Below are 21,905 nucleotides of genomic sequence, written 5' to 3' on the forward strand. Positions count from 1 at the left end.
TCTGCAAGAACAGCTATAAGAGAACTTTGACTAGCCCAAAGGTTACCCAGTTGGTAGCATGTGGAGAAGTCCAGATTAGAGTCTGCCGCTCTTAGCCACTTCGTCCTACTGGTTCTCACAATGTAGTATGTCTTGGTCCACATTGACAATGAAAATATTTAATTTCTATGGTTGCATTAAGAAAAACAAAATAATAACTTTTATAGAAAATGGGAAGGGAAGAACAAAGAGGTATGAGACAATTAAACAAGAACACAGTGAACTTTGAGGGAGTTTCTCAAGCTACGGGTCAATGCTTAAAGAGAGTTGCCAGAAAGTGCAAAAGAGTTTGGAAACATCAAGCATTTGTTCACACTAAATTGTTTCATGTGGATACACAATGTCATCTGGATTTTTTTGTGACATGAGAAAGATGCACAGGGGAAATAACTTATTTTAAAATAATAATGGCATGATCACTCATGACAATGGGGAGAAAACAACGGGCACATTGAAAGGGATACTGAAGAATTCACAAGGCTGGAAAAATATGTGCATATAAACCTAGGTATCATCTACTGCTGTAATTCCTTCTCACAATGCCAGAAATATTTTTGCTGGCATTCACAGCAGGAAAGGAAATTATGCTAGTAATACTTTTACATGGCTAAAGCAATATGAAGTTTAGATGAAGCTATGCTGCAGCCTGCCATGAAACCACTAAGGATAGCAGGGGTAAGCAGTCTTTTTGTCCTAAGGCCCCCCCCCCCAATACACCTGTAAAAAACGTTACGGTGGTGGTGGTGGTAGTGAGGGGTGGGGGGAGAGACTAGAATTATGTTCGGTCAAGCACACAGGGACTAAACAGTGTGGCTGAGGGGCAGCACACTATAACCCAGGGCTGTCCTGTATAGTATACAGTTTAAAATACTTGCTTTACTTGTATTGATCAGGCATGATCTTTGTTTACAGAAATGTTTGTCATAAAGCATGAGACAATATGTCATAACCTCTAAGCCCCAATCGGTTGACCCAAAGCCACCCTTCCCCTTTTACAATCCTAAACAAAAGAGTATTACGGGTAAATTATGCAAAAGAACCAGCCTAAAGACTACTTGAACCCCTTACTCCCTTATGCTCTCTCTAAATTTCCTCATGATGGTATTAAAACTAGAGTTAAAAACTGGTTTCTTCCAGGAACAGAAGCTTGAACCACTGATGAACTGTTTTAATTGTCATTAAAATAAGTGGTATTTCTAAGTACTAAAGGCACATCTGAGAGGAATGGAGAACCAACGCTGCTTCAGGGTGACACCAGGTCGCAAGCAAATGCAGCTGAACCTCTCCAGCCCTGTTGTAATGACTCACGAGGGAGAAAACACCCAATTAGCTAGGCGGTTGGGCTTGAGACATTGCTGAGAAGCCAAAGGGATTCTGGGACATACTAACAGATTCCGTTCTTGTCCAAACAAAACGAACACAAGCAACACATCTGCTGAACATTAAAGAACCCTCAGTGTGGCTGAAAGACTTAATCATCTTTTAAAAAAAGGGTATGAACAAATTGCCCTTGGCTTTTGCTTTTCCTTCATGACAGTGAATAACAATGAAGTTCTAGCCAAGCTCTAGCAGAGCCAATATTTCACTGAGGAAGGTAGAACTGACCTCCCGTGTCTTTCTAATTAATTATCTCACCCAACACAAGCAGCATAGGAACCTGGCAAAGGGACAGGGAGATGTTTGTAGTCATGTGTTATCTCCCTGTTTAATAATAAGCTACAAAATAAATGGACTCTGAAGTTTCTCAACTAGTTAACTAGACATGACATTTAATTATACAGAATTAATATGTATGACAGGGGAATGTGGGAACTCAGTGAGGAAGATGATTTCTCTTGGCTTTGGCGAACTACTAAATTGGCTCATTTGAGGGAAACAACAGGAATACCACATGGCCCAACAAGTCCTCATTGGAACTTGACTATGTAAAGTAACAGAGCATGTTATGTTGAAGATCCATTATGATGAAGGTCTCCAATGTATGTTTTATCCTTTAAAAAACTGAGTTTTGTGTGTGTGTGTGGGGGGGTTAGGGTATGGTTCTGGGGAGAGGAACATTTAACTCCCCGCCCCATGCAAAAATATGTTGAGACTACTCAAGAAGTAGTCTTGAGTATCCCCTTCTTAAGATCCCTCTCCAAGCCTATCAGTGCTTGAGAGCAAGTAGTAACAAATGAAATGTATCTAAGGTTGTGATACAGATGCAATATATTCGCATTGTGTCAAGGGGAGTCTGCAGTTTGCGAATCGATCTTTTCATCCCCATCTGTTGGACATTGCCATCAAATCTGTAGCACGGGTAAACAGCACGAGATGGGCAATAGCCAGGTGCATTGACAAGACAAGAAAGGAAGGGGACTCTTCTGTAGAAGCCAAGGCACAAGCCCTTCCACATATTCAGTAGAGGAAAGAACATGCTGTAGTGTTCTGCCCAGTGATGTGGAAGCATTTTCCTTGCATAATGAAGAAAGGCAGCTGCCGTTCATGCTGCTGGAATTCTCAGCTGTAAGAAGTCAAGTACAGACAGCTTCAAGGGAGATTAGATAAACATATAGAGAAGAGGTCTGTTAGTGGCTATTAGCCACAAGGTTTAAATGGAATGCTATATCTGGTGCAGTGATGCTCTATATTCTTTGTGGTTGTGGGACAACATTGGGAAGGCTTCTGGAGTTCTGCCCCTGCTGGTGTACTTCCAGATGGCACCTGGATTTGGCTACTGTGTGGCTTGATCCAACATGGCTTATCTTATGTTCGTATGCCCTAATGTTCAAAGATTGAATGCCTCTGAATGTGGAGGTTTCTTCCAGTCACCATGTCCAGAGCTTGCTTTGGCAGCACATATACTAAAATTGGAAAGAACAGAGAAGATTAGCATGGCACCATGTCTAATAGCCACTAAAAGACCTATATTCCATTAATCTCTTTTAAACCCGTGAGGGATAGTTTTGTTAATTGTTTTATTGGGGGGAGGGGAAGATTAATTGGTAGTGTGCTGCCGGGTATGGTCAGGGATGCTACTGTCACAGCACAGTGCTGGGTCAGGAAGGAAGCCAGGAGCAGGACCCCCTTAAATGATACTGGGGAGATTATCAGACCAGAAACAAGGTCCAAAAGCAAACTGAAGAGTCTAAGCCAAGAAGTCCGGATGTCTACAGTGTCTAAAGCCAGAGTTGTTCTGACCAGTCCAGGGTCATCAAAGAGTTCAGGAACAGGAAAGTGGAGTCAGGTTGGGGGAGAAAGGATCAGACAAGGAAGCATGTCTCACATGTCTTGATGGAGTACAATTAACAGCCTCAGGAACCATCAGGAATTGGAGAGTGAACTTTGATACCTCCCTTTTGATGGGGATTCAGGTCACAAACGTAGCTCACCAGGCATTTTGCCATCTCTACCAGGCTAAGCTCCTAGTGCCCTATCTGGCCTTGGATGATCTAGCCACAGAGATCCATGCAGTGATTACCTCCAGAATGAATTACTGTGATTTACTCTACACAGGCTTGCCCTTGCCCTTGCCCAGGAAATTATAGTTGGTGCAGAATGTCACTGCTCAGTCCTTATGAGGACCCCATGGAGGGTTCATGCCCCATGAAGAGCCAGCTTGGTGTAGTGGTTAAGAGCGGCGATTTCTAATCTGGTGAGCCGGGTTTGATTCCTTGCTCCTCCATATGCAGCCAGCTGGGTGACCTTAGGCTCATCACAGCACTGATTGAGCTGTTCTGGCCGAGCAGAAATATCAGGGTTCTCTCAACCTCATTTACCTCACCGGGTGTCTGTTGTGGGCAAAGGAAAGCTACTTTGAAACTCCTTCTCATAGAGAAAAGTGGTATACAAAAACAGCTCTTCTTCTTTATATTCAACCTGCCCTCCAGCAGCTGTACTGGTTGCAAGTAGAGGTTCAAGGTACTGGTACTAACTTTTAAGGTCTTAAGTAGTCTGGACCCTGTGTATCTGAGGTACTGCCTTTTCCAATATGTTTCCCAAAGAACATTACATTCAACAAATACCAATTTATTGGTGATCCCTGGCCCAAGAGAGATCTGTCTGGCCTTGACCAGAGCCAGGGCCTTTTTGGCCCTCCTATATCTTTTCTACACCAATGACATTGTGCTGGACTGCCTCTGGGTCTTTGCAATGGGGCAGTTTGCCCCACCGCTTCCTTTGTCCACAGGGGAGACTGTTTTTGCTAGTGTACCCTGTACACCCCCAGATGTCTGCCTCCAGGCAAGGCAGTCATGGTGGAGAGATTCCACTGCACTCCACGGTGACACGGGGCATTTCTGTTCATTTTTAAGAAGGTGAGATTGTGTTATAAGGCGATCCCAATCTCAAAAATGAAAAAAAAATGCCCCAGTCGGCACTGCAGAGCTGACTGAGGCATTTCTTCCCCCTTCCACAATGCCATAGTCAGAAGAAGAGCTAGACCTACACAGCCTGACTCTTCCCCTTCCTGTTCTACATGGACCTGCCATGACCTAGGGAAAATGGAGATATCTGTGCTTACTTGCCACAGGGCAACAGAAGACCTGAACTGAGACAGGCCCAGGTCGGCACCAATATCATCTGGAAGCAGAATTATCCCTGAAACCAGACAAGTGCCGGCCCAGGCTTAATTCCTGCATGGAAAAGGTCCTAATCTGCCAACCTCCTAATCTGGTGAAATGAGTTGTCACTGGATATTTGTGACCTGACAGAGTTGTCAATATTCCACAGAGCCTGTAAAATGGTACTTTCCCACCAAAACTATGGTTGAGGCCAGGTAGGCCAAGAAATACTGCCGGCCTCCCTATACTGAAACTATACTGAAATGTATAGGGAACATTTTCCCCATCACATCTACTGAAATCACTAGCTAAGCTCTGGTGCCTATGCAGTTTACTGCATTTCATAATGTTTCATGGTTTTAAGTTATACAACTGTTGTGAATTGCTCCAGACCTGTCATTTGGGGAGGAGCAATATACACTAATCAGTAAAATCCTTCTGTGCCTGTGGCCACTACTACATATTCTGGCAGCTGTTTCCACATTTTAATCACTCATTCAGTAAAATAGTTTTTCCTTTTGTCCATCCCAGATCTACTACCCATCAGCTTCATTGACTGTCCACTCTTTCTACACCATGCACTATTTTCTAAGCCTTTATTCTGTCCTTCCCTCCAGTGGCTCTTTTTAAAATTGTGAAGTCTTAGACTCTTCAGCCTTTTCTCATGAGGAAGATGCTCCAACCACCTAATCATCTTGGTTGCCTCTGCTGTACTTTTTCCAGTTCTGCAATGTCTTTCTTGAGTTATGGTGACCAGAACTATACACAATATTCCAAATGAGACCATACCATAGGTTTATAAAAGTGTCACCAAATGGTGTACGTCTTGGTTTGCGTAGAGTGACTGCATCAGTTTGATCAAATGCACTAGTACCCCCAATTTTTTCAGGGCTTCCCACAATTTGTTTTGATTCACACTAAAAAGCTTTCTTGTAGTCAATAAAGCCATCATAGTGCCAATCCTGAAAAAAGGCGACAATCGAGAATACTAGAATTACCATGGCATCAGCCTCTTGTCAGTTATTAGCAAAGTGTTTGTGAAGATCATACAAACAAGGTTACAGGAACATCACGAACAGACTAGTAGAGAAGAGCAAGTGAATTTAGGCCACATCAGGGCTGTATTGACCCAATGTTCACCAGAGCATTCTGGTGTCAACTAGCAGAGCAAAGAATTAGGTGCGGAAAGAGAAGTGTCATTTTCTTTATTGACTTCAAATCCACTTTTGACTGTGCCCACCGGCCTTCTTTATAGAAGGTACTAGAAACTGAAAATGTGCCCCCCAAAATAATCACACTCCTCCAAACAGGATATAATGGTTCAACAAGCCAAATGCTAATTTGAAATAAGCTATCAGAGGAGTTCATCATCCAGACAGGAGTGTGCCAAGGAGATGTTGCCTCTCCCCTAATTTATAACATTGTATTCGATGCCATTATGAGAAAAGTATTCAAGAATTGGCATGGAGTTCAAAATGGTCAAAACAACTTCCTGACAGATCTAATGTTTGCAGATGATAATGCCATATTTGCCAATATTTGCTACTAACATCTTCTATGACATAAGTGTGGACAAAACCAAAGTCATAACCACAGATGGATCACCAACAAATGTATACCTCAATGGAGCCCATATTGAGCAAGTCATAGAATTTAAATACTTAAGCTCATTGGTGCAAGGAAAGAAAGTGTCATCTATCACTGAAGCCCACAATAGGATTGGCCAAGCAACACCAGCATTTGCCACACTCAAATGGTGCCTCTGGAAAAAGACAAACATCTCTCTCAAGACCAAAGTTCATGTCTTCCGGACAGTAATTTTGCCAATCTTTCTATATCGATCAGAAACATGGACTTTACTAAAACCTGACATAAACAAACTCAAGACCTTCCAAATGTGATGCCGGAGGCAGATTCTGGGTGTCTCTCTATGTGATCACAATCTGAATTAGTCAATTCAGACAAAATGTGACAACCAGCCACAAATTAATGAACAAATCCAAAAACAGACTGCAATGATTTGGCCATGTCTGCAGAATGAACACCAGCAGACTGCCTCGTAAACTCCTCTGGTGAGAACGACCTACTTAATGGAAGATCCAATGACTGGTGCCAAAGAAAACATGGCTTAAACAGATTGAGGAAGACCTTAGAAACCAGCTATTGACTATCCATATGGCCAAAACTGCTGCCACCAATTGCCAAGAGTGGAAACATATTATAAAGAAGGCAAAAAATCCAGCAGTATTGGCTGAGAGGACAACCTGCTCCACCAATCGCCCACTAAAGGATAAAAAGAAAGACAAAGTCAATACAGCAGATAAATGGTATCAACATTCAAAAATGAGGTGTGGAATGTTTTTAATCTTGAAGGTGCCTCAAAATGCCATTTATTTTATGAAGTGTTCTAACAGTGTAATCCGAAACAGAATTACACCCTCTAAGTCCATTGATATAAATAGGTTTAAAAACATTTATCTATGTTTAGAATGGCACAGCAAATGGCACATGTTAAATCAGTGTTTGGGGAGGCAGAAGAAGGCAAAGATACATGGGCCTGTAAAAGCATTCAGTTGCTGGCTTTGTACAATGAAGGAACCGCAAAGATAAAAAAACTATCAAATAATGCCGAACATTAGTCATTATAAAATAATGTTGTGTGGCAAATGCATAGAGTGAAAGGTAAATGTCTAGAATCTGCATAACAAAGTGGTGCGCAGAGATGTAATTATTGTGCTAAAAACAGATTGCCAGAAAAATCAAGGCAACATCCATTTGTGGTTCCAAAAAGTATACTTACGGGTGGAAGACTGCTTAATGCAGATTATTTGCCTCTTAACACTCTTTAACTCATTAGTTTTATAATCGAGAAAGGAAAAGAATGCAGAAGGGTGTTGTAGGCATTTACATAAAAGACTGTTTCCAGGATTGCAGTCCTATAATGGAAATTTCAGATGACCAGGCTATCAAATGCCAGCTGTGATCATCATTTGAAAACTACAGCAATGTGTCCACCAACAGCCAGCTGGCTTTTCTACTTCGATCATCCAAGGGAGTCTGATGAAGAAAAAATGTGGTAGTAAAATGCACCATATTGAAAGATTTCTAAGGAAGTGCTAAATAAAGTGTTGTTTATCAAAGGAAATGAAATACAGGATCACAGATAAAATACACTGAATTGGGCTTAATGTCTCTTTTGGAAGATTTATTTGGTGATTAGAGTTTTGTCTTTATGCTTGGGAACTGGATAAAGGCATCACTTGAGGGACTTCTTTAAAAATACAACAGATAATTCACATACAGCTCTGGAGTTTTGTCAAGACTACTTTGAAAATGCAGTTAATAAAACCACATGGGTTTAGAATCTCAAACAGGACCTATGAAAACTACATTCCTGCTCCAAAGGTGTTTCATATTTTTTGAAAGAAAAGGGGTGCAACCTGAAGCCCTAATGCCAAAGCACCTGCAAGGTAGAGGTTAAAAACTGAGAGAAATTCCTCATGGTGCTTTTCAGCAGCAAGCAATAATTCCATTCCTGGAGGATGTTAACCACCATCAAGCAATTAGAGATTTTATTCATATTTTAATGTACATATAGAAATTTATTAATACAAACACTTCAGCTGGTTTGCCTTTTTTGAAGCCCTGGACTCAATACACCTTCAGTGGCTGAATTCTCATTAGTCATCTGACCTTTGATGTCTTCAAAGGAAAACATACTGTTTTCTTCGTGGGAGCACCAGTTCCATTACAAATGGACCAGATAAACTGCACCTTATTTTCTCCTATGCTTTTACAGTAATTTGATTGGTAGAAATCACTAGGGACATGGGAAATCTATTCAGCATGGGCGGAAGAGGCCAAGAGGGCACTCGTATGAAAGCAGGACTAATTCCTGCTTCCACATGATACAGCCACCAGGCCAGCTCCCTCTTGGGCTTGATGCACGTAAGGCCACAGTTGTCCCACTTTAAGGGAACGTGGATATTTTCCATCCATTCCCATCCACATGGGCCTCTACTGAGCTAGGCCCTGTTAGCCCGTGGGGCTAACAGGACCTAGCCCAGTAGAAGCCCGTGTGGACAGGAAGAACCGGGCCTTCCAGGCCTGACTCCTCTCTGTCCTATGGAAGCCAAGGGGCAACACAAAATGCCCCCTCAGCTCCGTGGTGGTTCACAGTGCTGTGGGGTCGAATGGGGCATTTTTGGGGTTTTGTGCAGGATGATGGGATTGTGTTCTCATGCAATCCCCATCTTCCTGCATAACCCCCCCCCCTCCTGCATGCAGCAGAACTGTTCTACCATGGCTGTATTCCCCAGGGGGACATATTTCAGCAGCAGACTGAATACGCCACTGAAATATGTCCCCCACAGGGACACAGAAAGTGGTGGACTAGTTCCACCACCGAAATGCATCCCCCGTCGGGACACAAAAAACAGCAGAGCATGCTGCTAAACCAAAACGCAGTGGTGACACCCTGGACTGGTGTAACTGGTGCGGAATTGACCAAGATTGGGAAGCATGTTCTGCTGGTGAGTGTGTGTGTGTTTGTTTGTGTGTGTATGTGGAGGGAGGTAGAGGCAGTGGCTCAGGTAGTAAGGCCTCACAGGAAAGCGTCTTCTTCTGGCGAGGAGGTGTGTGTTTGTGTGTGTGTGTGTGTAGGGGAGGTGGCGGCAGCGGCAGTGGCTCGGGTGGTAAGGCCTTGTGGGGAAGCGTCTTCTGCTGGCGAGCAGGTGTGTGTTTGTGTGTGTGTGGGGGGAGGGGGTGGCTCGGGTGGCACCACCCCCACTTCAGAACTGCTCCAGGAGAAAGAGAGCAGGAGTCCAAGGCTTTAAAAAAATCCCCAAACTGATACTAACATACACAACTCTCTACATGTGGAAACCTGTGCAGCAGCAATTGGCTGGACCTTTCTCATTGGTAAGTTAATTTTCTTCCATGCAGGCATAGAGAGGCTTTTCTGCCACTTTCTGAATGGGCAGGCGGACCAACAGGGTGCGGGGGGAGAAGAGGAGCAGAAGGAACAGGGGTGTGACACAGGAGAGGCTGGCCAGCTGCATATGGATTTTTTTTTTAGTGCTCTATCTTCCATGGCAACGCATATGCATTTCAACAAGAATGCATTGACATGCTTTGGTTTCACTTCTTTTTTAAAATCATGTTCAGGGCAACCTCTGATTGGTTGCCTCCAATGACTGAGAGGCTGAGGAGTGGTGAGTGAAATAGCGCATTGCTCTTTCTTGTGCATTTTTCCTGGTGAGTGAGGAGGGGAAAAGGTGAGATATGGTGGCAGAGTGTGGAGGGGAGAAGTAGCACCATTTACTATCCTGCAATTGTGGGCAGGACACAAAGCACAATTTGGCACTCTCTGTGGAAAAGCTCTATGTCTACTGACATTCACTCATCACTACTGCATACCACAGTATCTATAACCAGGAGGTGGAAACAAGATATTGTTATCCAATATCATGACCTCCAGGACAACAAGATCATTGGCTCATTAATTAGCAACTTTTAGAGGTGAGAAAATATCCTGCTTCCAATTCTCTCTCTTCCTTCTTTTTTTGTTTAAAGAGCATAACAGCAATAACTGGCAAACATACAAAACACAATCCATTTGATGTAGTTCCCAAATAAGATGAGGGAGAAATCTTGAGACTGGATAATAAAATAGTCAAGTTCTGGGGAGGATTGTGGAACAGGCAGGTAACAAAAAAATATTCAAATAGGTGCAGAGATACAGTGTTACACATTCACAGCTAAATAAAGAGCGATTGGCCAGGAAAAAGTACAGGAAAAAATCCTTCCAGAGTTGTCAGCTTTCTAACAGGAACTTGTAGCTGCCCCTCCTACAGATGTTTGATCCTCAGCAATCTGCCAGTGATAATGTTTAGCTGTATGCCATGGAAATCACACACCAGTTGCCTTATATATCTTAAACCTATGAAACAGGAACCTCAGAAAAAGGTTAGTGTGATAAAGTGTTGAGAGTATTGAATTAGCATCTTTCCTTGAGTTTGTATGGAAATGGCAGAAACTAAGAGGAACTAAAGAGCCTTTTGATGCGGGTGAAGGAGGAGAGTGCAAAGGTTGGCTTGAAACTCAACATTAAGAAAACAAAAATCATGGCATCCGGCCCTCTCAATTCCTGGGGAAAAGATAGGGAAGAAATGGAGGTAGTTTCAGATTTTATTTTCCTGGGATCCAAGATCACTGCAGATGGGGACTGCAGCATAGAAATTAAAAGACGCTTGCTCCTGGGGAGGGAGGAAAGCTATGGCAGATCTAGACAGCATCCTAAAAAGTAGACTGCCAACTCTGCCAACGAAAGTGCGTCTGGTCAAGGCTATGATCTTCCCAGTTGCAATGTATGGCTGTCAAAGGAAGGACCATAAGGAAGGCCGAGCATCAAATAATTGAGGCTTTTGAACTCTGGTGCTGGAGAAGACTCTTGCAAGTCCCTTGGACTGCAAGGTGAACAAACCGGTCAGTCCTAGAGGAGATCAGCCCTGCTTGCTCCTTAGAAGGCCAGATCCTGAAGATGAAACTCAAATATTTTGGCCACCTCATGAGAAGGAAGGAGAAGAGCCTAATGCTGGAAGCGATTGAGGGCAAAAGAAGAAGGGGACGATAGAGAATGAGTTAGCTGGATGGAGTCACTGAAGCAGTGGGTGCAAAATTAAATGGACTCTGGGGAATGGGCAAGTATCACTTAGCAAATTCTCCTCTTTTACCCATTATGCATGATGGTGGCCATATCAGGCTGCTGCCAATTCTTTGCGATGGGGCAGTTTGCCCTGCCGCTTCCTGTGTACCCATGTTTTTGGTGGTGCACACGGTCCACCATGGATTTCTGCCTGCATACAGGCAGCCAGGTCAAAAAGGTTCCACTGCGTGGGGGGTGGGAGTGCTGGGGACTTTTTTTTTCTGTTTAGGAGCATGCTAGCAATACTGTGTTCCTAAGCAAAAAAAAAAGCCCCAGACAGCTTAGCAGTGATGCGCAGCACTGCAGAGCATTTTGTTTCCCTTCTGGAATACTGTAATTGGCCCATTGATACCCAGGGCAGGAAATATCCGCTTTTCCTTGCTGCAGGGCAGTGGAGAGCCGGAATCAGGGCAGGTCCAGGACAGATCTCAATATTGTGTGGAAGCAAGGATTAGCCATTCTGCCAGACAAGGGCCGGCCTGGGCCTTATTCCCCATGTGGAAAAGGTATTTATCTTCTTTTTAAAGTTTATTTAAGTGGTATTTCTCATTCCGTTACATGCCAGAAGGAGCAGAGTCACTAACAACTATCTAAATTATTCAAGTACTTAGTCTTGTCATGTTCGGACTTGTATTTGGTGATGGTATTTCTTTATGTCCTCTGTACTCTTTGAGGATCGACAGTCTTTATGCCTCATTTCCCCCACTATTAATGTTTTAATTAATTTGTTGTTGTTGTTAGGTGCGAAGTTGTGTCTGACCCATCGCGACTCCATGGACAATGATCCTCCAGACCTTCCTGTCCTTGGCAGAACTTAGTTAGTTTTAAATAAATAAAATACCCCATAACTCAGGACTCTCTTGTTAAACAACAACAACTCTGTATCTAGGTAGTAAGGCTGAACATTAGGATTGGATTGTATGGAATCCTCGTAGCTGTGGTACATACCCTTATATGTGGGCCGTTCCGCATTCGGCCAAAATAGCACAATGGTTACTAATTGAAATCGCTACAGTTTTGCCGTTATGCACAACGTCGTTGACAATCTGCAACACTCCTGAAACCGATCTGCAAAAAGCGCTTCGTTCCAAAAAGTGGATTCACCCTCCGGAAAGCGCTACACTCCTGCAACCAATCTGCAACACTAACGGGAAAGTTCTGTGCGTTACCATTGTTGCGGTTTCTGCAAAGTCCCTCCCCCTGGCTCTCTCCTCTGATCTTCCGGCGAAGCGATCGCCATTTTTTTTTCTCCGAGCAAGTGGAGATCAACGCACCAGTGAGCCTTCGTTTACCCAGCGAGGCTTCCCTGGCTGCAGCCCCTGGGTTTAAAGTCACCAAGCACAAGCATCGCAGAGGCCCGTTTGCTGGTTTATTTTCACTTTATTTTTCACACTGTTTTCGGCCGAAAATCGTGCCCGTGAAGGGGGGGGATTTTCTTTTTCACTCGGGGGGAGCGTGGCAACGATGCAACGCATATTCGTTGCAACGTGTGTGTGTGTTTTTAAAAAACCCTTCCTTAAAGGGAAAGGGGCTGTTTGGGAGCATGATAACGGCCGCCCATTGGCTGCTTGACGGCCAGGGGTCGGGACACAGCTCAGCAATAGCGCTTCCTTTCTAGCGATTTTTGCTGAGACCGGAACCCTGTGGGAAACGATAGAAACACAACTGGATTCCACTACAAAGGCGTGTATGCGTTACACCGAATTCCACTATTTAAAATGGCGATTTTTTGTTCAGCAAACAATTTGCTACAAGGATCCCGGTGCGGAATGGCCCTGTGTCTTGGAGTTTTTCTTTTTAAGAGTTTCTATAGTCTGGCCTTCATTACTTATCTTCCCATGAGACTCAAGGAGAAAGCAGAAGAGGAAGAATCTGATGGTCTGTAGAAAACTTTGGGCACCTATATGTAATTTGTCTATGGAATAGACTATAAAATATTGTCCAACTGTTTTGAACAGCCCATTGTGACTTCATCAGTAATAGGAAAGTGTGACAACCCTAGACCTCACAGCCGTATTTGACATCGTTGGCCATGAGCTCTTAGCTTACTGCCTTGCTGATGCTGGGATATGGGGAACAGCACTCCAATGGTCCTTTCTCCAGGGTTGCAGACAGAGGGTAGCAATTGGAGAGAGGCATTCAACTTGATACCAGCTCACATGTGGAGCCCCATGGGGAGCGGTCCTCTCTCCAATCTCATTTAACATCTTCATGTGACCTCTCGCCCAGCTAGTGTAGAGCATTGGGCTGGTATTTGGTTGAGGTTGACTGAACCAACATCTACTGGGCCCCCCAGAATCCCTTCCCTGACCTGAATCCTGAACTGACCAACATTTGGGGTCACAGTTATATGTTTTACGTTGCTACCACCAGTTATGGAATGTTAGGGAACCATTGTTATATGTTATTACTGTTGTTTATTGACACTTGTTTGACTATTACTGAATCACACTGTACTATGTTTTCCTATGTTCTGTGTAAACTGCCCTGAGCTGTAGTATATAAATATTATAAAAAATAAAATTTAAAAATACTGGGTTTAAAAACAGTTTCTCCAGTGCTATGGAGAGTACTACCTCCTATCCCAACAAAGGCATGACCATCTCTTCTACACAATTGTCATCAGAACAGGAATAGCCCTTGGGACAAAGTAGAATGCCAGAATTTCATCAGGAATGCCACAACTATGATTACACTATATGGAATTGATGACAATATGTCCCTTTTAGTTTCTTGAGTGAAATAATTGGTAATATATTAAACAAACTTCAAATGTATGTAATCTGAAATAATACACAATGGGATGTGGAAAATGATCAGGGCTATGATGCTGTAGTTACATTTGCTTAAATCTCACTGAAATCAAAGGGATTGAAGTGGACTAGTTTTGTACAAGATAGCAGCAGATCCATCCATCCTGAGCAGTTGTCTCTCTTAAAAAACTTAGTTCTAACACACCAGCCCACTGATGTTTTTTTCTTGTAAAAGTTTAATAATATAACTTAATGTTTTAATTTAGAAAGATGTCATCTAAAATGCTATAGAATAAGTCTGAAACACTAAGTAATGCTCATAGGTATGTTAAAGCTGCAGAAATATGTCTCTAATAATCATCTGGCATTAAAAATAATACAGTTAGAATCTCATTAAATCTAAATTGAAAGCTTACTTGGGAAGCAATTTAAAAATAGATATTGAAACCCAAGAATTCACACTCTTCCTTATTTGTTCTCATTACAATGCACACCTAAGAATTTGGTAATTTTTTCCAGGTGTTTGAAAATAAAATAATACTGGTTTACATTTGTAGCCAGTTTCAGATTTTAAAGTAAACAAGGTTCTTGAATTAAAGGACATGGCTTGTCCATGATATATCCCATCTGGGAATGTTTAATTTTAAACACATCATTAAAAAGCAGCCAGTTTAATGTTTTTTAAGAAATTTCCTACCATGGCAAAACATTTGGAGGAAATTTCCTTTTTGTTAGAAACACCAGGAGGAATCTTTTTCAACACTCTAATTCAGTGACAGCCACAATGGGGTGAAAACACAGATGTAGTAAGTAAGAATTACTTAAAGACAAAAAAATCAAGTGTAAAAGCAAAAAGCTAAGAGGACAAGCATGTTTAGGAATGCTGAGGAAAAATACATATGGGCAATAAAGACCTAATACTTGATGTAGGTAAAGATTGTAGGAAGATCCATTTCACACTTGATAATTTTTCTACATAGATATTATTTCAATGTACTCCCCTGGTGTAACCTTAACATCAACTTGGTCTATAAACTTCAGCTGCATTCAGATGTAACTGTTAACCATGCTAAGGACAACTATTTACATACTAGGCTTCTTTCTGGGTTCTCCTTTACCCTCCTTTCTGCATACACAGTTTACTTTTGATTATCGCTGAATTGGAGTCAGTATGGCTTTACTTTAAATCCTGTGCCTGCACTGTGTACCTTTTTAAAATCTGATTTTCTCTTGGGAATCACAGAGTATGTGTTCTGCATACAATCTTCCCCCCCCCCAAAAAAAACACCCAGATAATGTCTCAGCACTAAAGGGTTTTTTTGTGTGCAGCATGGTTGGTAGTTCATCTCAACTTAATGGTCATTTTCACATTGGGCATGTTTTTTTGAAATTTTAAGTAGAGATTCCTCAAGCTGCATTTACTGTCGTGTTGCCATCTTAGCAGACAGTTTAGTGCCCCCCCCTTTCATTGGTGTATAAGCTCCAGTACTTCTTAGGCATTTAAAGTTTCATTCCTCTTCTTTTATTTTACAAGCATGGGTTAGACCTAGCAATCTATGAGCTCTTTAGTAATGTTGCAATGCTGGAGAAGCTTTTCACGTGGATCCTAAATTTGAGAGAAAGAATAGTGAGTAAAGAAACATAATTCACTTCCTCAAGTGGCACCTTTTTTTGCCTGTTTTAGCATCTCTATTGATGAGTTTGCCAAGCATACAACCAACCTCTCAAGCTCCTGGAAAAAGAAAGTGCACCATCATTCCTAATAGTACTGTGGGTCCCAGGGTCTTCTCTTACACCTCTTGGTAAAAGGCTCAAGTAGTATATGATTGTATCTGGATTCTGGTGGAACAATGTGGGGAGGAGAAAGCTGAAGAAAGGAGAACAGAGAGAGTGGCTCTGTGAGGTGGCTAAGGACAGGCAATGTCTGGAGGAATGACAGGGGAAGAAGGTAATTGTGGGCTCCCAGAACTTTCTCAGCACCTTTCTGCCCTGCAGAGCATAACTACAGTATTTGCTGGCGTATAAGACTACGTTTCCCCCCTGAAAAACATGCCTCCAAGTGGGGGGGTCGTTCTATACGCTGGGTGCACTTCAGTTGGGATAGACATATCTGCCCATAGTGGCCCATAGTACTGTATTTTGAGTGGAAATGTTGGGGGATCGTCTTATACGCCCAGTCGTCTTATACACCGGCAAATACGGTAAGTTTGCAGGGACAGGTCTCCCCATGGACTCAGCTCATTTCCAGGTTCTGTTATGCAGTCCTGTTTGAACCAGGCTGCCCAGCAAAGCCTGCAGGGAGAGGTATTCTGGCAAAATAACAGAACACTGTTTGGCAGCCCCCCCCCCCCAGGCATACCCTTTAAACTGGACCATCCAGCAGAGCCCAGCAGAGTCTGTGGGGAGAGGTCTTAATTGTGGGCTGTTAGGCAGTCCAGTTTGAATCAGGCTGCCCAGCAGAGTCTGCAGAGTCTTCTCCTCTCCAGGCTTCTCCCCTCCAGTGGTCCAAGCTTAGCGATTGTGTCATATATTGCTGAATTTATCCTGCTTGTGAAAAATCCCTTAAGGAAGTACCAAGGAAGGGGGGAAGATGCTAGAAGGTGAAATGTGGGTGGTAGAGAATTGTGCAGTAAAAGTGAAGGGAAATGCAGAACAGAGAAACAAATCCCGAAATGACATATACTGTGAAAACATGGGAATATACCAATACATAAATGTTCTGTTCAATGCTATCACTGGTTATTTTTGAAGCATGAATGCAGGTACATGGGTTAACTGAAGTTAGAATTCATCCTGCTTACTGGGATCTTAACCAGGTTTGGTTATGCACAACAGGAAAACTCACAACAAGTCTGCAAAAAAGGTGTTTCATTTTTTTGATTCTGCATGTGCCAGTGGTTACACAATGGAGAAGCCATTGAAGTATTTTTGATTAAGCATTGCACTCAACCCTCATGGTATTTTCTGCATCAAAGTATTATAAACTTTGCTTTGCTACTATTCTTTCCTGTAAGTCGCTTCCAGGGATGCTGTTTATGGCATGCATAAATGTTATCGTGTTTTGTGTCTTTTCCACTGAGCTGTCTTACACCAATGGCTGAACAGAAAGCCCAAGAACTACAATTCCCATGAGGCTCTGACAGCAGCATGTGTTGGTCAGTGACATATAATGGATGAAGTACTCTCCCATTTGAGGAAAGCTCTCTCAAATGCAGAATCTATTACTTCACTCAACTGTGGTATTTAAAAAGATTCTCCTGATAGTCTGACTCTTAGAGGGTATGTGGGACATATACCTGCTCTGGAGCTACTTGGTTAGGGCCCTCCTCCCTTGGAAACACACACACACAGACATACAAAGACGCCCTTCCCTTTCCCTCACCTTTCCACTTACCTGTTGGTTTCCCAACCTCCTTGGTTCCTTCCCCCCTCCCTCACAAACACACAAACATAAACACATGCACAGAGACATACAGAGACTCCATTCCCTTCTCCCCACCCCACCCCCACCTGCTGGTTTCCCAACCTCCTCCTTGGTTCCTTCTCCCTCCCTTATTCACAAGCATACATATACAGAGACGCCCTTCCCTTCCTCTCTCCCATTTCCCCCTTTACGTGTTGGTTTCCCAAGTTCCCTCCCTCCCGAGCAAACACACACACACACTCCCTTTCCCTCCCCCTTCCTGCTTACCTGCTCCTTCACCGCTGACTGAACCCCCATGACTGCCCAGGCTGGAGCATCTGCTGCCAAGTCCTCGGGGGTGGGCCAGTCACTGCATTGGCCCCTGCTGTGTCCGCAGCAGTTGGGTAGGCCTCCAGAGCTGGTGCGGACACTGCCAAGGCCTCAGGAGTGAGGCCTTCAGCCATCTCGTATTGTAATCTCAACTTGAAGCATCTGTTCTTGTTCTCTGGGGTGCTACTGGACTCAGATATAGCTGTTCTACTGCAGATCAACACACCAACTGTATGAAACTGTCATAGCTAAGTGCAGTTAGTGTTTAACCACACCTTTCCATGAGAAGGGAGGGCACGGAGGGAGGCATAAACTGGAATGAGGCTCATACACATTTCCCCTAAATAATAGTTATACTGTGGTAATCTCATTGCAACTGTTAACAGGTGATAATGCTGGGGAAACTTTAATTACCTGACTTCTACAGGTCAAGTTATATCAAAGACACCCCAAACATCCCTGCCTGCTCCCCTTTTCAGCCAGTGGGTGTATAGAATCTGTGCCCACTGCATTTAAATATGCATATTTATCACATCTGGTGGTGTATATGTGCTTACAAATGTTATATCCATACAGGAAAATTGTCACATATGAAACAGTCATGATTTAGCTGTACTCCATACAACCTAACCTTAGGCCACAGTGTAACACATTCTAGTTCAAAATGAAGATTTCCTGAGATCATGGGCTTAGGTGTGGTACAGTTTTCAGTTTTGCAATGCGAAAACTGGCACCAGAGCCACCTCATACCACTGCTGCCCTGTGGAAATAGTTGTATGAATTGGCTTTGAGTGACCCTAAATCAGCGGTTCTGAACTTTCTGGGGCAATGACCCCAACTTCGGCGGCAGGCATGCGGGTATGCGTCGTGTGCACACAGGCACGGGCACATGGGCATGCACGTGCAGGTGCACAACAATCAAGGTGTCGTGGAGCCGACGAGTGCCGTGGCTCTGCTGCCTCCACCTGCCGCTGCCGCCAAAGTTGGGGTCGCAATTCATGGAAGAGGTTACCCTGGGGAAACGCCTCTCCCTCCCCAGCTGCTGCGCCTGGCCTCCGCGAGACAGAGAGAGAGAGTGCAACTGGGAGGGACAGGTGGGGAGGACACCCCAGCACAGGCACCACGCCACCTCCCTGCCTGCAGGCTGCAGAGGAGATGGTTGACTCCGGGATACTTGGGGCCTCTTGCTTGTGCCCCCGGGTCAGCTGGGGCTCCTCGAGGAAACAGGAGGCGGTGGGTGCAGCAGGCGGTGGACACTCTTTCCCCCTTCCCCGTCCTGGCGAATGGTTGCTACCATGCATTCCTCAGGGCTGTCAGTCACTCAGGTGGCAGGCGTTCTGGTGTGCCACTTGCACCAGTGGCAGTAGCAGGAAGCTCTGGGAGAGTGCAGACAGGAGGGGAGTGAAGGTAAGGGAGGGTATCCATTTGGGAGGGAAAGGAGAAAATGGGGGGTGAGGAGGTCTGCCTGCACCAGCTCCACCAACCACCACCGCCGCTCACCTCCACCTGCCACCGCTGCAGTTGCCACCACAGCAGCCAGCAATGGGGTGACCCTGCGGAAGGGGCCAAGCGACTCCAAATGGTGTTAGGACGCTGAGGTTGAGAACCACTGCCTTAGATCAAGCGACTGTTTATTTGAGTCTTTTTAAAAATTCCAGTCTACTCTTCTCAGCCTACTGAATCTGGCATAGTATGCTGGGCTACAAGTCCAGGATTCATAAGGAGCACTGAGACTGTAGTGTGTAATATGACATACTACAGTATGTAGTATGTGGACTGTAATATGAAATACACAAGCAGTAGCACAGAATTGTACAGCACACAGAGAGGTGAAACTACCTCTTTGATGTCAGGGACGGTTAGCCTGAAAGATGATAAAAGTGGAGACTTGTGTTTGATTTTGTACCTATTCTGTAAGGAAGCACAAAGATTGACTTTCAGTCACCTGTGAACCATATGTTGGAAGCAGTCATTTGCAGCTAGCTTTGGAGGAAGCATTCTCAAATTTCTTAAAACACACACAGGAACCAGAGCAGCTTTTGCAGATGCACCACAAAACAATCTGCTGTAGTGGAAATGTCAAAGACCTGAGTCTGCAACCTCAACATTATTTACGTAGGAATAAGACCTACTGAAACCAATAAGTGGGCCTTAATGTATAGTGAATATAATTAGGAATGAGCTATCTAGTTTTAACCCTGATTGGTCCTGCTAAGTGCTAGCCTTTAGTATCTTATGGGGTCTTCTCAAGTGAATAGAGTGGATCCAAATATGTTTATATCTTAAAGTGTTTTACGGTCTTTTATATCTCTTATCACACATTATTAAAATATTGTCCTAAATGTAAAACTATGGTTGATTACTTAATGACATTGACTGTTTTTAATTTTATTGAGATCAAATTAAGAACGTGGCATTTTAAAATGCTTTAATATGCTAAACAACTGGAATCACATGATGGCATCCTGGAACATCTTCAGAGTTTTCCACCTGCCTGACTGCAAAGCAGATGATTAAGTCTACATGCCACGTAGCTCTCACCATCACCTTTCTGACCCTTTGACATAGTACAGCTTACAGCGCATAAAAAATGTAATAGTGTTCATCATGCAGACACTCAGAGCTTATTGCCATCTAGTATTTTCAGGTTCTGGGTCAGCTGCTACTGTTTCTTTCCTTTTCTATTATAGCCACTTCTTCCTTGCTAGGGAAAGGAAAGACAGGGCTTTTAGAGCAGAAAATGGGGAGCATTTATCTAGTAGTGAAGTCACAGAGAAACCTCATTTCTTATAGATGGAGGTAGTCACTGCAAATCAAAGGGTTATTCTACATGCACAAAAATAATCTATTTTGCCATGTGTACACATTTTGCTAACTTACACGAGGGCTTTTGGTCCGATTTTGAATGTTATTTGAAAGTGCCCCCCCCCACTTATCATTGTGGTATTTCCATGCACTGCCTGGGTTTTGTAGTGAGCCAGTTTAGTGTAGCAGTTAGGAGTGCAGACGTCTAATCTGGCATGCTGGGTTCGATTCTGCGCTCCCCCTCATGCAGCCAGCTGGGTGACCTTAGGCTCACCACGGCACTGATAAAGCTGTTCTGACCAAGCAGTGATATCAGGGCTCGCTCAGCCTCACCCACCTCACAGGGTGTCTGTTGTAGGGAGAGGAAAGGGAAGGCTGCTGTAGGCCGGTTTGAGACTCCTTCTGGCAGAGAAAAGCAGCATATAAGAACCAACTCTTCTTCTTCTTCTCCCCATTTTTCCTGTGACATTTCTAATACATGGAAAGGCACCCATTAAACAGAAAAGTGAGCCTGGAACTTCCTGTTGTATTGTTACAAAGCCAGAACAATGTGTAGATCAAATATCTGGATTCCTAACTGTCTTTTTAAAGAAGTAAGTCTATACTAGTAGGGATGGGAACAAACTGGGGAAAAACAGTTCAGTTCCATACATGTTTTGGGGTGTGCTTGGTCCACGAACCACAAACCATCATCAACTTTTAGGGGACAACAAATTACCATAATTGACGCAGCCATTTTGACAGGCACAAGTTCAGGGGGCTCAAGGATGTATAGAATGGATCTTGTCCAAGCTAAAGACATCAAAGTCACAGGGGACCTCCCACAGATACTCCTCTACATGCCTTCCAAGCCCCACCCCCGTCTCCATTGCTTTGAAGTTTTGAGCGGAGACTGTCTGGAAATTTAGCATTTCATGAACTTGCATAAAACTTTAGAAACAGCTTGAAAGTTTTTGCTTGTTGACCCACCAAGAACTTCACTTCATGAATCAGCCTAGATTTATCACAAACTTGTGTTCATGAGCCAGTTCATGCCCATCCCTACTCTACAGTCCCTTTTTGTTGCGGATATAAGAGGGAAATCTTTGAAATGAATTGGGATAGATCCTAACGCTAAAAAAAAGAAAGCGGAGACTTCTGAGTACCTGATTGACAAATTATGACATAATTAACAATATTAAATTACTGGCTTTAAAAGCCCTCTGATGGCAAAGGGGAGGAAGTGACTGTCGTGGACAAGAACAGGAAAATCTGAACTATCCCACCCATTCAGCAGCTGTCCAAACTTTGCTGAGACCTTCCCAAATTTTTGTCCTAAAGCTGATCTG

General features: G+C 43.6%; 1 long non-coding RNA gene across 2 annotated transcripts in view; it reads left to right on the plus strand.

Annotated features, from left to right (window-relative positions):
- The window catches only part of LOC143821376 (uncharacterized), a 74,991-nt gene extending 61,218 nt beyond the window's left edge, over positions 1–13,773 (plus strand). For both annotated transcript variants that reach the window (XR_013225786.1, XR_013225788.1), the window contains exon 3: positions 12,028–13,773. This is a non-coding gene — a long non-coding RNA (uncharacterized LOC143821376). The remainder of the gene's footprint in view (positions 1–12,027) is intronic.
- Positions 13,774–21,905: the final 8,132 nt, after the last annotated feature.

The sequence above is a fragment of the Paroedura picta genome, chromosome 1 (genome assembly GCF_049243985.1).
Source record: "Paroedura picta isolate Pp20150507F chromosome 1, Ppicta_v3.0, whole genome shotgun sequence".
Taxonomy (NCBI): Eukaryota; Metazoa; Chordata; class Lepidosauria; order Squamata; family Gekkonidae; genus Paroedura; species Paroedura picta.